This window comes from Haliotis rufescens, unplaced genomic scaffold (assembly GCF_023055435.1).
Source record: "Haliotis rufescens isolate VD_foot unplaced genomic scaffold, xgHalRufe1.0.p SCAF_2, whole genome shotgun sequence".
NCBI classification, from domain to species: domain Eukaryota; kingdom Metazoa; phylum Mollusca; class Gastropoda; order Lepetellida; family Haliotidae; genus Haliotis; species Haliotis rufescens.
In genome coordinates, this window is record NW_025963890.1 from 28,314,139 (window position 1) to 28,336,955 (window position 22,817).

At 40.8% G+C, this 22,817-nt stretch overlaps 1 protein-coding gene across 2 annotated transcripts in view; it reads right to left on the reverse strand.

Annotated features, from left to right (window-relative positions):
* Positions 1–22,817, reverse strand: part of LOC124110919 (IQ motif and ankyrin repeat domain-containing protein 1-like) — a 354,922-nt gene that overhangs the window by 42,554 nt on the left and 289,551 nt on the right. The gene's annotated exons all lie outside the window — the stretch shown is intronic.

The window sequence follows — 22,817 nt, forward strand, 5'->3', positions numbered from 1 at the left end:
TAGAAACAGTCTCACGTACACATCCAAGATCTCATCCCTGTAATGCACATCTGTCATCGTGCCCCTCACTTACACATGGAGATCAGGCCAGGCTGATTCCACCCCAAACCTCCCCATCTGTCATGTTCGGGTACGTTAGCATCCTGAAATCGCTCTCCTGCTCTACGCCAGCGAAGTTTTAACTGTACTGTGACTCATCTGTCAAGAGTATAAATGTCCAATCATGCTTGCCTGTGACGCTGGGTCAGAGGGAATGCTTGCTCTTCTTGACAGGAGACCAGCCTCCCATAGGTGATTACAGACTGTCTGAGTTGAAATGTTTACTCCAGCAGCTTTCCGCAGTTCATTTCTGATTGTGGTTGCCATCACAATGTGATGGTGTCTTGCTGAGAGCAAGAGCAAACAGTCATCTTGCTGTGTGGTGGAACATTCATGACCATGCACCTCCATGTCGCTGGGTATCTAAACCATGAGTCTGATACCGATTCCATGCCCTGCAGCCCATGCTTTGACTCACACCACGGACGTTGGCAACATGGAGTTGTGTTGACCCAGTTTCAAGCATCCCTATGGATCAGGCTAATTCCAGGTCTGTCAAACGATGTCGTTACGGTGAGGAGGCATTTCTGTTTTCAGTAATTGCAATCAATACTTGTCAGGCTTTCAAACAAAGGAGTGCAAGGTTTCAATGACAAAGTTTCAAACGATAGCAGCTGTGGTTATCATGCATCACATGCATCACATGCATCACATACATATGGTGTCCATCACTGTAGCATCAACATAGTCATCAGCGTACTCATGGACTGATGACATCACGAAAAGAGTGATGATGTCATGATGATGTCATGATGAGATAGTTACTAAGAAAAGAATATGGCCGGCTTCTGTAAGTGAGTGAGTGAGTTGGGTTTAATGCCGCTTTTAACAGTATTCCAGTTATATCACGGTGTGTCAGCTTAACGTGGGAGGAAAGCCCGAAGTGATGCAGTTCTCAGACGTTTACCACTTTGGTGAAACCCACGAGAACGGGTATGGTGCTGAGAAACCTAGAAACATAATCGGGGCGCCGCCTTCTGTAAGAAACCTAATCTGAAGCCATCCGGCCTCCATCCTAGATATTACAATCACAGCATGCATTTACCTTCTTAGTGTTGCTCCAGAAGGGTCACCTAATCATTGTGTACCAGGTTTTTATTCTAATATGACTCCATATCATACTTTCATATTGCATTAAAGATGTGATCCTTAGCAAACTTTGAGTAGTATATTTTGAGATTGTGGCCCACATTTATTCTGTCACACAGACCCTGAAACAAATATATCCAATACAGCCCATGCAATTCCATAATGTTTGGCAAGTCTAGATTACTGCAGTATCAGGTTAGATGTAGGCTGGGCAGATTGTTGTAGAAAATGTTTGACTTGGTTTGTCGTACCAGATCTCAACGGAGAGGTAACTGGAGAGTTTCTTCCATTAATAGACTTAATAATCTGGGGAACCACACTCTGATGGGCCAGATTAGTGCTATCAAGATTATCATGCAATCTGTCTCCTCCACCTTGTGGATGACCTTGTACAGGAGAGACCATGGTGGGAATGTGTATGTCCAATCCATCGATAGCGCATTGATCTGATGAGCCATTGGGTTTGGAACTGGACTGACTTAACCGGTAGTTGATGGTTCTGGCAGGTGGCAAAGAGATCTAGGTGCAGTGGGGTCCCATGGTTGTCCACGCAAAGATCTGGGGATGTAAGGTCCATTCTGTTGCCACTATTCTCCCCTGGCAGGAAAGGCTGGCAGCAAGGATGTTCAGCTTCCCAGGAATATGTCTCGCTTCCATCTGGCAACTGATGGAGCCTAGCTGCCATGGCAAACAATCGTGTAGTCTCCATCATCAGAGAACTGGATCTGGTTCCTCCTTGTTTCTGAGTGTATGCCGCTACTGTGGTGTTGTCTGTGGCTATGAGGATGGATTGGGAATGAAGGCTATCTATTACGCCATCCTGGCATGGAAGATACATCTCTCCCTTGCAGTTGATATGAAGAATCCTCTCTCCGGTGCTCCAAGATCCTTGTACTGTGAGATCGTCCATATGGGCTCCCCATGTCTGTAATAGATGGTGTTCGGGCATCTGAGAAGTCGGAGGAGTGCCATTCATCACATGCTCTCTCAGAGTCTACCAATGCAGGTCCTGATATAAGTTGGGAGGTAACTGAGACTTGAATTCATGAGTGAGGGATCGTAGTTGATCCATGTCTGTAGAGGACCTAACATCCACCATCCTCTGGTTATATCCTGTAGAGACGTTAGGGTGCCTAGAGTGAGTGAGTGAGTATGGTTTGACGCCGCTTTTAGCAATATTCCAGCAATATCACGGCGGGGGACACCAGAAATGGGCTTCACACATTGTACCCATGTCGGGAATCGAACCCGGGTCTTCGGCGTTACGAGCGAATGCTTTAACCACTAGGCTACCAGACCGTCCCTAGGTTGCCTAGAAGAGACATCTACCTCGTAACGTCGACCATTGATCGAGAAGCACAGGTATTTCTGTGACGATGGGTGTATCAAGACGTGATAGGTTGAGGCTGATGAGCAAATCTCCTGTCCTCAAAGTGGACCGCAACCTCCTTACGGATTCCATCTGGAACTTTGGAGGAGGTACCAGGATTTTGTTGTTGAGGATCTTCAGTGAGTGAGTATGGTTTTACATCGCTTTTAGCAATATTCAGGCAATATCACGGCGGGGGACACCAGAAATGGGCTTCACACATTGTACCCATGTCGGGAATCGAACCCGGGTCTTCGGCGTTACGAGCGAACGCTTTAACCACTAGGCTACCAGACCGTCCCTAGGTTGCCTAGAAGAGACATCTACCTCGTAACGTCGACCATTGATCGAGAAGCACAGGTATTTCCGTGACGATGGGTGTATCAAGACGTGATAGGTTGAGGCTGATGAGCAAATCTCCTGTCCTCAAAGTGGACCGCAACCTCCTTACGGATTCCATCTGGAACTTTGGAGGAGGTACCAGGATTTTGTTGTTGAGGATCTTCAGTGAGTGAGTATGGTTTTACATCGCTTTTAGCAATATTCCAGCAAAATCCCGACGGGGGACACCAGAAATGGGCTTCCGGGTTTTCGGCATGACGACCAACTCTTTAACCACTAGGCTACCTGACTGCCCGTTGAGGATCTTTAAGTCGATTATCATCCTCATGTTGAGAATAAAAATCCTTTGGTCTTGTTGATCTTCGATAGTCTTTAGTAGCTTCCTGATGGCCAGATCTGCTGCCACTAGCTTGGCTCTGCCTAGATGAAATCTGCGTCTGATAGGATGCTTCTTGAAATAAAATGTAGTTTGTATCCATGAGATGTCCATATGATGTCTGCAACGTTGGAATGATGTGCCTGATTCCGGTGACAAACCAGTTGATATAAGCACCAATATTCATTGATCCGTGAAGCAGGTAACGTGACATTAGTATTAGGGTTGGGTACTAGCTTCGTAAAGTCCTCGTCCAAAACTTGGTCCGGAAGTGGAGAGTCATGGGTTTTTATACAACTTCCGCTTCAATGTAGGTAAGGGTAGCCGGTCATCATGTCTGAGTTTGAGTAGATTTTCTTACCTGCACAACTCAGCCACGGCAATGTCTGGTGGATGTGTTGAGATGATGTAGGAGCATGACATCCTCCAGATTTCGGCATCTTAGGTGGTGAATTTTCTGTCATTGGAGGTTTGAGTACAGGCATAAGATCATATAACTCCTCAATGAGTTCCACAAAGGTGTATCCCTCTGCATAATTTGCGTAATCCTGCTGCTTTAGGTCCGATTCTGCCAATGACAGTGGGTAGCTCCCGGGAGGGGTGGATATTTGTTATAATCAATACACTCAACATGTTCAAAATGAATGTCGGTTACCAAATTGATAAGATGCATAGTTCAGGGTTGACCTTGAACAAACAAAGTTTAGCCAGTACCTTGGACTTTTATACACCAAAACAACTAGATACACAGGTTGTGTCTCAATAAGCAGCCAAACCAAAGGAAACAAAACCTGGCATGGTGCCATTTGTTAGGCAATCCACGAGAATTCACAAGTGCCCTGAGAGACTTGATTTATGACTTTACAGTGTGTGTTAATTCAGAGAGGTTTATTGTCAACTGACAATGAATAATATTTTGCATCCATCAGATCAGATACTTATTTGAGTTAAGTGAGTGTTTTGTGTGTGAAGGTTGACAATGCATCTGGCGGACAAATGCCAAGGGCTGGTATATTACGTACTCCACAAAGGAATCACAGGGAGGATTGGCAGTGTACTGATATTATACAATGTATCTGAAATTATTATTTTATCAGGAATAATATATATCAATATCGTATTTTTTTACTTGCAGCTTCCACCACATATACTTAAAACTATAAGAACCATAAGCGTTGCACTTTGGTACAGATGGTATGCTGGAGTCATGGTACGGCATTTATGATATGTGTATCCATTCTCTTGCAACTAAAGTTCATTTCAATGCATCAATAGCGGTAATCTGACTGTGGTTGCTGTAAATAATGGTGAGCTGTGCGATCTAGCCTACCAATCTCTGCATACAATTTCGCCGAAATTATTGTATAAACATTATTATAATTATTGAATGAAATTTTGAATATAATTAATAAAATATGTTGCAAACATTAGTCCAGATAAACAATGAACAATTTTTTATTACCAGATATTATAATAATAGGATTAAATTGCATACTTCAGTTCGGATTTGATGACTGGTATTTCCGGTGTTATGTGATCGCAGTGATCAGCGGATAATGTTTTCTGAGATGGGGGAAAACATTGTGTCATTGGAAAACTTGAGTTTATTAAAATGTAAGTAAATTTTGGGAGCCATGCTTTACCCCGTGCTATAACCGAGTTAGCGCTATATCGAAGAGCGCAATAACGAGGGACCACTGTACATGTAATATGTGTATTGATAACAGCAATCATAACCGAGAGCAACCACTGCTCCTTTCTACAACCCCGCGCACATGAGCTTGTTGAGAAGACTGTACACCGAGTGAACATTTGCCTAATTTTTGTAGATATATATATAAAAACGAAACACAAAGCCAGATCTGTGTGAGGTAGGAAAATACATTTATACGAGGAACCATACAAGGTATTGAGCCAATATGTTGTGGAGAGAACTTTTGGCGATTGTAGTCAGCTCAGTTATTGGTACATAGGAAAAGTCCGAGTGGAGGTCAGCTACCATCAATAACGCGTATGTCCCCCATTGGAATCAATAGCGGCCTGACATCTTCTGCACATGAAAGAGACGAGTATGCGAATCACCTCCTGGGGAGTAGTATAGGTAATGGTGATTCTGCCGCAACCCCACTGGAGCCATATTTATATACCTATACCACCACTACAGGTGGCATTTTTTATGTGTAAATGACTATGCGATTCAACGATCGTCATGAGATTAAGCTAAATTGACTCTAGCTCACCACCACCTGTAGTCAATCAATGCTTCTATGATATAATTTTTTATAGGTAATAGGGGTTCTGCCGCAACTCCACTGGAGCCGGATTCATATACCTATACCACCACTACAGATGGAATTTTTTATGCCAAAACGCTGATGCGATTTAACGATAGTCATGAGTCGTATTAAAAGAAACATCAATATTAATTAATAATGAATAAAATTTACTATATCCCACGAGGATATTGGAAAGGTGTAGGAGCAATAAAAAAATTAGCCACCGCGGCTAAGGTATCTAAAGATGTGGCCAAGGACTGGTTAAAGAAACAAGCGATGTGGCAAATATATTTACCAGCACCGCGTTATATACCGAGGAAGAAGTTTGATATTTTTACAACGAATGAAGTTCATCAGGCTGACCTCTTGTTTCTTCCCCACGATAAGGTAAGACGCAAAACGTATAAATACGCTTTAACCATAGTAGATGTGGCTAGTCGATACAAAGAGGCTGAGCCATTAACCTCGAAAGATGCAACAGAAGTAGCTAATGCACTGAGCCGCATATATAAACGGGGACCACTAAAATGGCCTCAGCTATTTCAAGTTGATCCCAGTCGCGAGTTTATGGGATCGGTAACTAAACTGTTAACAAAGCACGATGTCGAAATCAGGCGTGGTGAAAAAGAGGCCCACCGTAGTCAAGCTATCGTTGAAAGATTTAAGAGGACATTAGCGGAACCTTTGTTTGGCTATCAGTATGGGATTGAAATGAAATCCGAACGATTGAGATCAACCGAATGGGTGACACAATTATCAGCTGTTGTTTCAGTGCTGAATAATGAAGTGACGAAACCATCCAATGCGATTAAAATGAAATTAGTGACTTCCGAATCTTCAGCACCGAGGCGAGGCAAAGAACGAAAACTTCTGGATAGAGTGAGCGTAAGATATTTATACCAGCCTGGTGAACTCGAAGGAGTCCTACGTTGCGCAACCGATCCGATTTGGTCCCTTAAGACATATAACATTAGTCGATTGGTTATGAAAGAAGGAGAGCCCAGTCTTTATTATCTTAAAGATGGACCGGGCAGGGCATTTGTACGAGAAGAGTTGTTCATAGTTCCCAACGATACAGTATTACCGCCCTAAATAACCATAAGCGTAGGTAGTTACACCATCCTTATCAATCCATCTCTTTGTATCTAAGGGGGATAATGATGTCTTGTTCATTCTTAATCCATATATCCTATGATTGTAACTTCTTAAAGAGTTCATCTCGTGTTTGAACGTTCTACCATTGAATGATGCTTCTTTATACTGTTTGTGTTTGATATGCTTTTTTACCACATACTTTTTAACACCCTTGGCTTTTCTTATCTCTCCATTATCGGACTTCTTTATAGAATACATCTTAGGTCTTAATCCTACATACTCCGCTATAAGAGTCCCAGCACATTCATCCTTCATCTTACCTAACACCTTTTTATTTACAACGCTGTGCAGTGGATTATCTTTTGGGTAATCGCTCGTGTCGTACATATCTATTTTTTCTGCCATATCTTTATACACATCCTCTGTTTGTATTTCCATTAACAAAGAATCTGTGTCGGTATATAACACCTCGCATCTATCGCCGTATTGCTTCTTAAGTTTGTTGTAATAAAAGTCATACATTAAGTGTTTTGACAAGTCAAGAATACTCATACCGACGTACACCGGTCTGTTGAATTTTATATTACTCTTCTGCATATGCATACTATGCTAAGTCGTTATCGAATATCTTGCTTCTGTTAAAAGCCGGACTGGCTATAAGTTTCCTGAGTCTTTCTTCCTCATTAGATCTGACCAATTTAACATCAACACGCTTCCTTAGATTCTCCATAGTTTTGCCAAATACTGAGTTATTCATGAGCTTATATACCGGTAGATTCTTTTCGAAATCGCTGGTGGCTATCTTTCTTAAATCGGTGTTCAGTCTTATATAGGGCTCCATACAAGGGCTTTGATCAAACTTTAGAACTCTATGTATTTTCTTAAGTTTCATACCTAACGATAGATACAAATGGAGATTTCTGTAGTGAACTATATATTTTGTCTTATCCATCAAATTTGGTACGAGTTTTTCTACGTTAGCTAACCTTGTATTACCCATCAAGGAGTGTCGATATTCCGTCATCCAATCTTTATTAACCATTAATCTTTCAGGAGCTAGCGGATAACTGTTATGGTCTTTATGTAATGAATTTGGATATTCCAAGTCAACTTCTAGTATGTACCCTTTATTCACATCATTCACATTGATATCATCCACATCAATATCATCGACCCACTCAAAACCACCCGTGGGTAAAGGTTGACTCATAGCCCATCCATACAAATTGTTGGCGTCGAGATATAATATGTGCGTGTCGGGTTTACTCGGATCATTTCCTTCCACTAATTTATTATTAGCCTTAGAATACCTTTTAGCCGCCATCGATATACCACCTCTTAATCCTTTCTCAATAAACAAGTGCATATCGTAATCGGTGAGTAGTTTTAGTTCTACGCCGGTCTTCTTCAACAATGCATCCCACGATAGTCCGGGACTGGAATAGTACCATGCCGGATCCAAGCCGTATTGTTTTAAACATGTCTTTCTAAATATCTCGAATATATCGGTGAGTAACAGTACATCAGTTTTTAAGTATAGATCGTGATAATCGCCTAAATTCTTACAACCTAATTTATCCCACACCGTCAGAGCGTGTTCATAATCGGCATCGGTTATTTTAGATTCTGTTAAGTTACTATAGAATGATTCAAGGGGTGGTAATTTAGTTTCGTTGAATCTAGACCAATCATCCATATATTCGTAAGGATTTACACCTTTTCTCAGCGACAAATGACGAGTTATGTTATCAGTATATTGATTTGTTATCGCAAAATCATAGGGATTGTTCGCATGAGCTAAATTGTCCAGGGAAGATAACAGAAACTGTACGGAGTCTATGAATCTAAGCCCATTACTTTGCTTTATTCTGGCTTTCCCATCCTTGTCCCTATAATGTATAGTTTTAGTCAACGAGAACGATATGTATTTTTCCATATTATTAGGAATGCACGTTAAGCCACCGTCGGTCTTTGAGATAGCTTGCATAATGAGATGTGAATCGTATCCTCTAAGGTTATGAGTGAGTGAGTATGGTTTTACGCCGCTTTTAGCAATATTACGGCGGGGGACACCAGAAATGGGCTTCACACAATGTACCCATGTCGGGAATCGAACCCGGGTCTTCGGCGTGACGAGCGAACGCTTTAACCACTAGGCTACCCGACCGCCCCTCTAAGGTTATGAAACACAACGGGGATGGGTATTGTTTGAGAATTCATTTTTAGTTTCAAGTTACACTCGTTATGCGCGGCTCCCCGATAATTACCCATGACGTGGCAATGATCTCTTACGGAATCCCCATTCAGGGGTTTATTACAAACATGACAACTCATTGACTTCTTATAGGCCCTCCAATTATCCCTCGTCATACACATGGGTTTCTTACACGATAAATTTTCCCTGATTATTCTCTCTTCATTTTGTAGATATTCTAGGAACTTTCCCGCTGCATCGGGACCTCTGTAAATCACGGGCGGGTTTGTTTTCTAATCATACCTTACAACTATTTATCCAAACCCACAAGGAATATGTTCTTGAGTTTTGTACGTAAAACTACTATCTTGATTATTATCTTGATTATTTTCTATAGGTTTGATAAGCGCTTCGAAGTCGGTGTAAATTACGTACGGTACTGGCATTTGATTACAATAATGTTCAAATTTTAATATATTTTTCCCTCTTTAGGCATATCAATCCTGATAGCGGTCTGTCCAACACCTCTGCAGTCTTCTTTATGCGCTTCTAATAGATCTTGTCTGCTGTACCCATGTAGGCATCTTTCGCAGAAATATTTCTTTTCTTTATGGGTTGTTTGATCGTATAATAGTCTGCTTAAACTCTTTATCCATGTATAATGATATTTACCATCTTTTTCGATTAGAAATGAATTGATTCTGGGAATATGTTCTGGAGCGTAGCTTATCCTGTGAACAACAATTCCTTGAGAAGAATGTCAGAAAACATTTATAGCTTGTGAGATTGGTGTAGGTTCATCTATACCATCGAAGTTGAGTCCATCGTTTTGAGGATAGCTAGAAGGTCTATTTGCAATTTTAGCAATTTTAGAATGCAGATCTTATCATTCTTAAACAGTCATCGGATTTATTTTTTACATTAATTATGGCTTTTTTCTTCTTATAATATGGGGGGTAAATCTATATAAGATCCACCTTTGAAGGGCATATAATTTGCTATATCTAAATATGAACTATCGATTTTATCCATACCCCAACCCGAACCTCTATTAGTCCAGCGTTCCAAAGTTTCCTGTATCCTCTGAATTGATGTATCTAATGATGCGTTTATAGTATCGGATTCGGTTATAACTTCTTGATTGCTCCGGAAATATGGTTCGGTATATTCAGTGCTATCGTCTGTGTTACTTTTACTCAATGACATTTTAATCGTCAGCTGGTATTTTATACTATGTAAATCATCTAATTCCTCATTAATTTTGCTCGATATGATGGGCTTAACATCATTAACATCCATGTTGGAATTAATATCCATCTTCCAACCTCTTAGATATTTACCAATGCCGGCGGATGTGGGTACAAATTTTAATTCTCGTTTTTTATCTTGTTGTTTATTATCAACATCATCTTGTTGAACATCATTATTATCTAGTAAAGCGATCACTTCAGCTCTTCTCATTCGAGAATAACCTCTCAGCCCACTGTTTTTTGCTTGAGCTTTGAGTTCTCAAACTGTCTGGGGTTTGTTGTATTCCAAACCGAGTAAATAGATCAATTCAGCTTTTCTCATTCGAGAATATCCACGTAGACCACGTTGCTTTGCTAAAGCTTTCAGTTCTCTGACAACATAAGTCATTGTGATATATAAATACATGTGAACTAATGTCTAATTGGTTTGAATTCTACCCAATCTATTTATCTCTTTTCGGTAAGCCTTTTTCCTCTCATAAATAATTTGAAACCGTTTCTTGTCAGCACCGTAAACAGTAACTACCTTTGACCCCAATCCCACATACAGAACACAAATAATTAATGTGCCCTTTTCTAATTGCAATGGAGTGGATTCCACAAAAATCCGACATTCAGCTCTTTCCACAAATTTGTGATCGGCCCATGCGTATGAATTTACATCTTGATGTGCCTCTCGCCATTGTGATAAATATACACTTCTAGTATCATTTGTCTAAATGCATGCCCCAGCCTAACATAAGCAGTCAACGCTATTTATAGATTAGCAGTCATGGTGCTGTATTGATTAGCAGTCACTCTGGCGAGCGAGTCAGCTCTAACTAGGTCATGGTTTATGCGTAGATATTGTGTAGCTGAAAATCAATACAGCAGTCAACCCCATTAGTATGAATTTTACTTCGTGTTTTTTTTTAGCCTCTGACGGTGTATAAAACTGACTCATTGTTGGTCTCGGCATTGGGTCAAGTTTTTTCCCATAAACGAGGAAGTATTTGTGCATGGCAGATTCGACATCCTTAAACGTTTGAATTGAATGTCCTTGTTTACGTAGTTCTTCATGAATAAAATCTAATCTTAATATCCTATTTCTGGTCCATTGTGACTGGGCTGCTTCGAGTTGTTCTAATGCTTTATTATGTCTTTTCTGCTCAGAACCTCTCATACTAGAAAATAAAAAATTACTCCCCGAAAAAGCTAGAGCATTAACAACAGCTCCACCGACCATCATCGCAATTGATGCCATGTTTATATGAATATAAAATATTCAAATGTTTAATTACTTCATTATGTCTTCCGGGATAAGATCTTGTTTGATGAGCATATCTTTTGTAGCCATAGCGAATCCAATATCAAGAATAGCCATACCAATATCATAACCATTAAAATCTAGCTTGGGTGGTGTGGCTTTAGTAATCATTTTAGCTATACGGGCATAGCCAATGGCCAAGCCGCTAACGAGTCCTCCCATCCTTCCTGCCGCTATTTTGGGGGGGTTCTTCCGCGTCACTCTGGCTTGTTTTTGTGTTTGTGGTATTTCCTCATTCACTTGTTGTGATTGTATTTCCGCGATCTGTTGTGATTGTGCAATCGGGGTTATTATTTCCCCGTTCGCAATCTGTTGTGGTGTCACTTGTTGAGTCTCCATTATTATTAAGTGGGCACGTATGTTTAAATTGACAATACCTAGCCGTTATTAAAGCTGTGGTGAGTGGAGCTAAGAACATTCCGCATCTATGATAAAACTCACAGCTCACTGAGCTTATAGCGTGTTCGATGAATGCGTCTTTCTAGAGAGATTCACATATATACATGCGATGTTCTGCCGGGATAGGGAGAAACGTACTAGCTACGACTGTGTATAGTTGTAATATAGCCGACCCTATCGTTTTAGTCATGGTAGCTCCCAGTCTAGACTCGTAACGCGCGTACAGTTTTTTAATTTCTTTCATTGGTCATGTTATCAATTTTTTCGATGGTATAATTTTCCCCCAAATATTGGGAACATTTTCCACCGGCTACCAAAGCGGCGAGTCTTTCTCTATGTTTATCTAAAGATTTATCTGTAACTACTTCAGCATGTTCTTTGAGCATTTGTTCGATGAGTTCGTCGCATTCCATAATGTAATACCTAAGGAGATATTTAAGTCTAACATAATATAATATGACATATCCAATACATCCCGTAATAATAAACTGTTACGAAAGAATGAGGATTTCAAACCACATTATGCCATATTAACTGCTAATGTTCAATTGATAGTATTTTTTCGCTATATTTTTTATAATTTTGCTACATTTGCTATAATTTTCCACATTTTTGCCACATTTTGCTATCTTTTTGCTATATTTGCTATAATTTTGCTACATTTTGCCACATTTTTTGCCACATTTTGCTATAATTTTGCCATATTTTACTAAGCAATTGCATAAGCAGCTGCTTGATCGTTTTTTAATACAAGTTTACTGTGCTTCATTGCTGCTAACAGTTTTCTGACTTTATCTCGTTCGAGCTTGGTATAAATAACATCATCTCGGTCTTTGCAATGAAACAGGGCTACCCATTTGGTCTGCTCTTTGAGATCTTTCAGGACAGAGTTGTATTTTTGAGTAAGTACCCAAACGCTATGCTGAGTATGCCGTCCGGAGAATGCTAAATACGAAAGCATATCTTTCTTTTGGGTGAGTTCTTTACTCGCACTGAAATCGTCTATTACGAAAAGGGTTGATTCTCCTTTGTATTTTTCGTGACATACACGTAAACAGTCTTGTAAACGATTGCCCGGATCGACTCTGTGTACCCAATCGTCATTCATTACCCAATCTCTCGATAGGTATGTTTTGTTAACGCTTATAGTCGGGCACAGAATAATAATATGATCGAAAATGTCCCGATAATGACTTTGTAAAATATCTAGAATAAAAGCTGTTTTTCCACAACCCGTTTGCCCGCATATGATAGCGCAGTGCGGTTTTTTAGGTAAAAGATTATTAATAGATTGCTTGCACGAATCGTCCATTCTGTATATTAAGTTGCGCATCCATAATCACGTACAAATATATGTTTAATTTACTAGCCATTTCCTGGAGCTTCGTTATCTGTATAGTGACACCCTCGCTGGCATTTTCTATTCTCCGCCCACTGCCGTGTAGTAGGTCATCGTCCTTTGTTCGCATGTCGAGCCATAGCGCGTACTTCGTGGTGAGGTATTCACCCATCGATACACCCCCAAGAGACAGATCTTTCACGACCGCGTTAACTTCTGGGCTTCGTTTTATAGAAGGAAGTTTTTTAATCTCATCCCACTGTTGATACCCTAGCATTCCTTGACTATATAGTTGATTAGGAACGCCCTCGATAGTCAGTTCAACTTTTGTGATCTTGGGATTGTAGAACTTCTCGGTATTTCTTTTAAATGCATCGGAGGAGTCCTCGAACAACATCAAAATACCCTTCAACGACCTCGTGGGGACGTTTAGATTGATATTCCACGTCGTACCTTTTTGTTCCTGGTGATCTTTCGATGTCGAAGCATGCGATCATACAAAATGGCTAAACTTCCTGTATACTGGTTACGAATTTGTCTGGCTAATTCGGGATCTGTTATCATATCAAACTCCAGCGAGATATTGTCAATGGAATAGCTAGCCGTTTCATCCCCAGTGACTTTGATTACTCTGCTGTAGTCATTAAAAGTGAGTTCGTATTCTAACCTATCGCCTAGGGATGCTTGATAAAAGGGCATGTGGGAATCTAGTAATCTACTCTATCGGAATATAGAATCGGTTACCTAATGCGTTGGCAACAGCGAGATCTTTAACGACAGTACTATCACCACTAGAAGCATCTACACGAAGTCTCAATTTGTTCTTATTACAAATACCTTGGTACTGTAAGTTTTCCCGCTCTTTATCCGTTCTCCAGAGATCCATGTAACAATAGTATACATCGCTATCGTCGATACTCAAAACTTCATTACCGCTAATTTTAATCGCGATTTTCTTAACGATAGCACGACCTATGTTCTGAACAAGCTCCCTGTTAACGTCGGCAGAAGTCAAAATAATCGTAAATGCTAGTCGGACAGTTCCAGGAACTAACACATCGTGTGCGCCGAGATTAGGAAAGCGAACCAGAAGCATTTGATTCTGATCGATGCTACTCGGGTTATTAGTTATAGTTACAGACTGACGAATTGCTTTGACCCCTAATGGTACAATCGAAGAGGGTACTGATGAAACCAGCTTTGGTGGCATGAATCTTAACGATGAACTTTTACAATCAACCGTTAATGATTATTACGATACCTTTAAAGATGTTAGTCCTATTGGTCGTGACTATTCAAAGTTTGAATTAGATAGTAAAGGAATATTGCGACTGCGTAGCAAACCTGATATTGATCTTATGAATTCTCGTACTCATAAGCCCCTAGCCTTGCCTACGATAGCCGCTAAACACGGCATCAGCACTGTTCGTGATGAATTAGGTTTTGTAGACTACTCACGAGGAGCAAAACTTTCCGCGAAGACTACTAAGGTTCTTCGGACTGTGCGTGATGAACTAGGTACCATAGATAATTTGGAAGAAAGCTCGAAGGTGGCCTCGGACGGACTCGGAGAAATCTTGGATACCTACTACGATAATTCCACGTTACAGGTACCATCCTCAGAGTTCAGTATTAGGGAATTACGAGGTCTTGACAAGGCAATGCGAACAATGCGGGGAGAACTAATAAATAATATAGCCAAGATATCCGAAATCGACAAGCATATAGCTTATGAGAAAACAAAACTTGAACAGGCGGGCGATGAATTCAGTAGACGTCGCATTGCAGAAAGATTGCGTAACTTAGAAGACGAAAGATCGGCCCGCCTCGAGTCTGCTTCCAGTAATAGAAAGGCACTTTGTCCACAAATCAGTCGAATTCGAGAAACTATCGATCAAGTCCTCAACGATGATTCTACACTGGCAGATAAAATTAAAACATTGGTCAGAGAACAGGGGATAACCATTTTAACCACGTTGGGATTTATTATATTGACTTTGACTCTCGCGTTAACCGGTGGAGGTACAGGAGGTGGTACGTATACACCGCCAAGTGAAAAAAATGGTATAAAAGAGTGGATAAAAAAGCATTTAAAAGCATTAGGTTCAGCACTGGGAAAGCTCGCTGGGAAAGCCGCGTCTGCACTTCCCGGTATAATAGGGAGTATAGTTTCCTGGCTCTTGAATTTATTAGCTAAGAACACCACTTGGCTTAGTCAAAACTTGTGGGCACTGATCGTAGCAATTGCAGGGCTGTTGTACGTATCCGCTAAAGACTATTTAACCAAATCATGAGTAAACCGGCCGCGACTCCACCCACTACAAGTGCTGTTTTTTCATCGATATGTTGTTGAAATTTTTAACCGCAATATGCGGTGGCACTTGTGGTTGTGCGTTAATAGATGGTTGAGCAGATATCTGTGGCTTGACTATTCCCGTTTTGCCTGTGTTTGTTTGCGTTATTAATTCGGTGTTAATATCTGAATTTATACCTGGTTTTTGTTGATCGGTAGCAATAACAATTTTATTATTATGGCCTATCACTTGACCGATCTTAAGTTCCATATTACTTGGAGACATGTATAATCCCAGCGCATAAACGTAGTCTACTTTGGATTGAGCGTACTGTAATACATCTTGATAACACTTTATAGAAGATGGTATGTCAACTGGTGAATTAATAGCATCCTCCACATTTGCACCAAACTCTTTTTGTGCATCGAGTGCCGTCCCAGAACCAATAATGGACGTTCGTGTTTGCGATTGTGCACCGAGACTTGCCCGTACATAAGTACTTATTGATTCATTAACTCTTACAACTCCTGGGTTAGTAAAATTATTTTCTGTTATATCATTAAGAAATTCATTCCAAGCGTTTGCGGTATCGTTCAGTTGTACAAATCTTGTAACAATATAAGCCAAACCACCCTTAAAATTCATAAGAGAACCTCTCCAATCGTTACTCGAAAGATCCCAGCCATGATTAAGATTATGCAATCTTACAAAAAGATTGTTTTTCTGTAACAACTTAAATGGATCGAATGGTTGATGAGTTTTTTTTTAACTAAATCATCGCTTTCTTCTTTAACAGTTTTTTGTCCGCTGTACGGAACACCTAGACCATGGTTAATTCCTTTAATACGCCAATCTTTACTCGTAGAAATATTAAATTCCTGACAAATACGTTCATACGCGAACCTATTGTACGGATTATTTTATGCATTCCATGCTCGATCCTGCGGTAATGGAGCACTAATTTCTTTAAGTATACATCTAATCTGATAGTACACGTGAAATGATAAAACAGAGTTATTTAGTTCAAATCCTGGAGCATAAAGAGATACACCACATCCTGTTGTTGCACACCATATGGCAAAGTTTAACTGATTCTGCCAAAATTGCATTGCATTGTGAAACCAATCGTGCACCATTTTATCGCTAGTTGCCGTGAACCTGTATTTTTCAAACAAAAAACTTAGCACCAGAGGCACTAAAATCGACTGATTAGTAATGTTAAATTGATTTCATATTTAAGTTATGATAAAGTACCTTTGTATATTTAATATGTATGTTACACTCCCGGGAATAACAAATGGTCAGTCTATTCAACTGCTTCATACTATCGATACCTCAGCTGGACAACTTGAAGTCGCTATCTGTGATGTAACGTATTACCCGCGGTGGACCAATATAAATGCTGTGAGAAATAATAATAAGATACTTATATTAAATGGCAATGTTATTGAAAAATACATTATTATACCTGATGGGTATTACAGCGTATGCTGACTCAATGATGAAATTTTTAAGCCTAATGGATTTAGTCTCACACAAAATGAGTCGAATGGGATACTGATTTTGAACGCCGGAGAAAAGGATGTAAAGCTTTACAAGAACTTAGCAATTACACTTGGATTTGCAATCGGAGATATAACATTAATCAAGTCAACATTTGATGGAGATAAATTACCCGATTTAGTTCCCTATAAAGAGTTGTGCATCAATCTTGATCAAATCAGTACGACGGATAATATTCAACTAGAAAGTCCTTCAACTCTACTCAGATCTATTACAGTCAAAGATGAAAAATATAATAGCGGTAGAACGGAATCTTTCTCATCATTACAATATAAAAGATTAACTTAAAGCGTGGTATTATTTCAGACCTCAAAATTTCTGTATTAGATGTAAAACACCAACCTGTACATATAGGATACTTAAGTGTAACACTCCATATTATAAATAATGGTTGATTCATCAGGCCCTGGAACACTCAGAAAATGTAATACAATTGCGCTTTCCGATCTCGGAGACACAGAAGGATTCGATAAACCCGGTACCGATGGTAAGTTATACGCTTTACACTTACAAGATAATGTATACAAGCGGAAAGAAGTTACATTCACAGGTAATCTAGGAGATTTAAGCGATGTCGACGTTGATAGTAGACTCCTTAAAAAAACCACTTCGTACAATCTTACTCACAACGACGATAATAAATGGACTATGGTCAGAGCAAACATCGAGTGGCTATTGAATATCGTCATTACCCCACCGTATGTGATGATGGGTAAGGCACATAATTTAACTAAGATAATAAATATTGGGATCGTACTCGCGGCTTATATCCCATCAAAACGAAAAAGTGTGTTAGTCTCACCCCTGCCAGAAAACTCAGGTCATTTGTTATATAGTCGTCCGGCTTCACCCGTTGCAACCCTTGAGGGGGTCCAAATTATTAAAAGTGACAGCATTTCTCTTACTAAGATATTCTTGCCGTATGATATTCATTTAATAAGGTTGATGTATTCTCTCAAAACATTTAAGCAAGATCAATTCAAGACTATTTTATGACCGTAATATACACTATGAGTTGATATCCGGCGCTCGACGAGGCATTTGAAAAGATGGATACTGTTGATGGATTTCGATTACATCAAATAAGCGACATAAAACATCGAATAGAAAAGGAGAGGGAGTTTAGACTTGGATTGTATAAAAAGTATCGCAGAGCCGTGAATGCTCTGGACGGAGTTGACACCGCGCTTGTAACAGCTGGCATGGGACTCGGTGTAGCCGGTGTTGGTTTATTATCAACTATAATCGCCGCGCCTATCGTACTTGGCATGGAAATAGCGGCCGGAGTCTTAGGACTGGCAGGAATAACGATAAAATTAATTTCTTGTAGGTTGCAAAAGAAAGCATTAAAACACGATAATATTCGGATACTCGCCGAAGCAAAGTTGAACAGCATTAAGGATCATGTTTCAACGGCAATGTCTGATTGTAAGATATCCGAGGAGGAGTTTCGTTTAGTTTTGTCGGAACTCACCAAATACAACGCAGTGAAGCAGGAGATTCGATCAAAATCTCGTAAGACCAGTGGTATTAGTGAAGACGAGAAAAAACTTAGTAAAAATGTTGAGTATCACTTTGTTAAAAATAATGGTATACGTATTAGTAAAAATAGTTGAGAATATTTTCATTACAATTTAGTTTAGTCTCATCTTCGTTTTTGTACTAATGGTATCATTGATTGACTACAGGTGGTGGTGAGCTAGAGTCAATTTAGCTTAATCTCATGACGATCGTTGAATCGCATAGTCATTTACACATAAAAAATGCCACCTGTAGTGGTGGTATAGGTATATAAATATGGCTCCAGTGGGGTTGCGGCAGAATCACCATTACCTATACTACTTGGGGAATGGTAGCCCACTCGGCCTGCAATGCAAAAGCCAACTGCTGCAACATCTGGGGTTGCGGTTGATGTCGGTGTAGGGGAAGGGCCAGGGGAGAACATCAACGTTGTTGTTGAGTAGACTGGCTCTTATGATTCGTACTGTATGCGGTCGAGTGTTGCCCTGCTGGAATACACTGTTGCCGTTGGCTGCAATTGGGAGAAAGTGTTGTAGGAGAATTTCGTTGATGTATCTTTGAGCGGTAACATTGCCCTGGATATGGACCAAACCTGTCCTGCCATGATGAGAGATAGCGGCTCACATCATAATGCTATGCCAACCAAACCTGTCCACTTCCTGTACGCAGTTTCAGGCATAGCGTTCTCCCTGACGTCTGTAGACCCGTGCTCTTCCATCCCCTCAATGGAGAAGAAATCTTGATTCGTCCCTGAACCAGACATCTCTCCATCACAGTTGAGGCCATACCCTGTGTTGATGACACCAATGCAGTTGTTGTTGAAGATGCTGTCAACGAACAGGACATCTTGCTGCTCTTAAACAGTCTCGGACGGCCTGGTCGGAGATTCACGTGTTGACCCATTCTGTTGAAACCGATCCCATAGCCTTGTGATGTAGCTGGGCGCTACATTGAAAACCCTGGCTGATCGGGATTCTCCTGCATGCAAGCGGGCTATGACATTGTTTCTTTCCACTTCTGTTAATCTTGGCATGTTGTTGAAATGTCACTGTTCGTTTGACGCAGATGCCAGGCAATTAAAAACCCTTCACTTTAATACTGTTCAAAGTACTGCTGCACATGCAGTGCATGCAGCTCCATGGCCCTTTTGCATCCTTAGTGAACTAATTTTCCTTTTATAGCTAAAAATCAAACAATAGTTATCATTGTGAATAATTCTAAGAAATACCACCTCTATCACATCATTGCCATAAATTCCTGTTTATGCTGAGAACCACACTATAAATTTTTATAAATTTTCAACAGACGTCCACTACACTGCCAACATATCCATAGTTGTGAGGAAGACCCTCTCACTTGCCATGGACGCTACCGCGCATGCGCAAGGCGGGAATCCAGTCACTTCTTTTCAAACCATTACTCTCATCTACTAGATGCAGATATTTGGGGAGGTGGGAGGGATTATTCCTGATGTGATAGAGGTGGTATTTCTTAGAATTATTCACAATGACTATTGTTGGATAATTCTTGCAAAATACTACACCTCTATCACATCATTGCCAGTATACACCAGAGGGACCGGTGGGTTCTGGTATCTAGCATCCCTTAGATATTTGGCTAGTGAAGTGGTAAAAAAGGGGTAAACGGCTGTGTCTAATGGTCTACTTACAAGACTAGACATATATAATTTTTAAATTTCGTCATATGAAGGGTATATAAATATATACTCCCTTGTGATACTTAGACATATAATGACGTCATTCCCTGTGATGACGTCATCTGTGACGTCACTTCCGTTGATGACGTCATCTGTGACGTCACTTCCGGTGTCATACCAAGTTCTTGTGGTATGTGTCTTCCATTCTCGTATCGCAATGACGTAATTTACCGTTATTCCCTTTTTTGGATAGTGATATTAACGTATCCTGACGTTAGACTGGTGGGTTGTCTCCTATGACGTCACTTCCGGTGATAGCAATCATATTTGGCTACCGTTTATCACTTAATCCTACGATCTATGATTTCAGTGTTGCCTGCCCTGAGCTTGGCACAGTAAGAAAGGTCAACTTACCCCGAAGTCATGAGGTACTTCTGAAATCTTCACACACACCCTACCCCCTTTTGCCCCTTGGACCGGGAGGGGAACAAGGTTACTTGGCGACTATCACCTGGGCTGCCACCAGTGGTCCCAGAGCGTATAGTCCATCTAGATCGGTCTGTATGTCTCGCAAGTAAAAGTTTGAGAAAGAGTTGTGGGACTTCCACTGGCAACTGGCCACGACTTGTTCAATGGATACTGTGTTCCATGTGGCTAGACTTGTGGCGAGGGCTCTGATTTCATGAGGCCTGTAGTTTCCCCAAATCGGTGTGGAGATTTGTGCGAGTTTATAACTATCTGTGATAACTGATTTTAGCCATCCCGCTACAGTGCCCTTAGTGATGTCCTTTTCTGATGAGGGCTTGCAAGAGATAAATAGTCGTTTTCTCGGCTTTCTGTGGGATTGAGTTGCTGTAATGAAATATCTCAAGGCTCTTATGGGACAAAGTAATCTGTCCGGGAAGTCCACACTTTTACTCAAGGCTGGAATTGTATATTGTCTGTGTCCGAGTGGGCCAAAGGCTGACGACTGGTTTTTGGCAATAAATTCTGGGAGCGATCTGAACGACACTGATTTCCATTCCTGGGTATGGGATACAGTTGAGATGTCAATAGCGTGTAATTCAGACACGCGAGCTGCCGTAGCCATGGCGAAGGGAAAGGCAGTTTTCTTGGAAACTAATGTTACTGATGCATTACTTATGGGTTCATATGGTGCTTTCATTAATGCTGATAATACTATGGACAGATCCCATTTAGGGAAAGTACGAGGTACTTTGATGTCTTCCAGAGCAAAGGACTTCATTAGCCGATTTAGTACAGGGTGTGTACCTATAGATAGGTCATCGTGTTGTAATACCGATGCTAAGGCTGACCTATATCCTTTGATAGTGCCGTGTCGTAATTTCTTGTCGTTTCTGAGATAGAGCAAGTATTCAGCCACTAAACCCTTCGAAAGGAATAAAAAATGTCCAAAAAAAAGAAAGAGTATTCAGCCACTATAGGTATCGTAACTTTCCCGTCTAACTGCTTTCCCATTCTCCACTCGACGAACTTGTCCCATCTGTTATTGTATAGGGCAGATGAAGCTGGTCTCCATGAGCTAGCCACTCTTTGTGCAGCTGATTTAGAATAACCGGCGGCTTGCATTTTATTCGAGATAACTTCCAAGCGTGAAGATGGAGGTTGTCGAGGCGCCCGTAAAATATGTCCGTCTTTGGTTGTCTCAATAGGTCGTGACGTACTGGGAGTTTCAGAGGTAATTCTATCAGTAGTTGTAGTAATCTCGGAAACCAAGTCCTGTTCAGCCATGCCGGGGCTATGAGGATAATGACACAGTCTGTTTCCTCTATTTTCTTCAGTACTTTGTCTAGGAGAGCCCAAGGGGGAAATGCGTACGTGAACATCCCCTCCCATTCCATGGAGAGTGCATCGACCTGGAGTGCTAGTGGATCTGGTACTGGGTTGACGTAGACTGGTAATTTGTTGTTGAGACATGTGGCGAATAGATCTAGGTTCGGAGTATCCCATAGATTGGTTATCCACTTGAACACCTCAGGATGTAGTGACCATTCCGTGGGTACTATCTTGTTCTGCCGGGATAGATAATCTGCTAGGAAGTTTAGCTTGCCCGGTATGTGTCTTGCTTCGATTTTGCAACTCACTGAGTCTACCAAGGCATATAAATGTGTAACCTCCTTCAGTAAAGGTAGGGATCTTGTGCCTCCTAGGTGCTGAATGTAAGCGACCACGGTCGAGTTGTCTGTGGCGATTTTTACTGACGAATGGTGTAGTCGATCTAGCCATGCTGTTAATGCTAGATTAATCGCTCTCATTTCTAGACAATTGATGTGTAACTCTTTCTCTCGGGAGGACCATTTTCCCTGAATGGTAACATTGTCTATATGGGCACCCTAACCTTCCCCTGACGCATCTGTGTAGAGTTGATGTAGAGGGGTGGGGTAATAGAGTGGGATGCCTGGCATGACATTTTGACGATTTAGCCACCAATGGAGTTCTGATATTCGAACTTGTGGAGGATGGATTAATGCTTCCAGCTCTAGGTTTTTGGTGGTGTTCATCCAAATCTGTAGAGGTCGTAACTGTAGTCTGCCTTTGTAGGTTAGATCTTGGATAGATGTGAGCGTGCCTAGACATGACATCCACCAGCGTCTTGACTTGATGGGCTGATCGAGACCGCTTGTTAT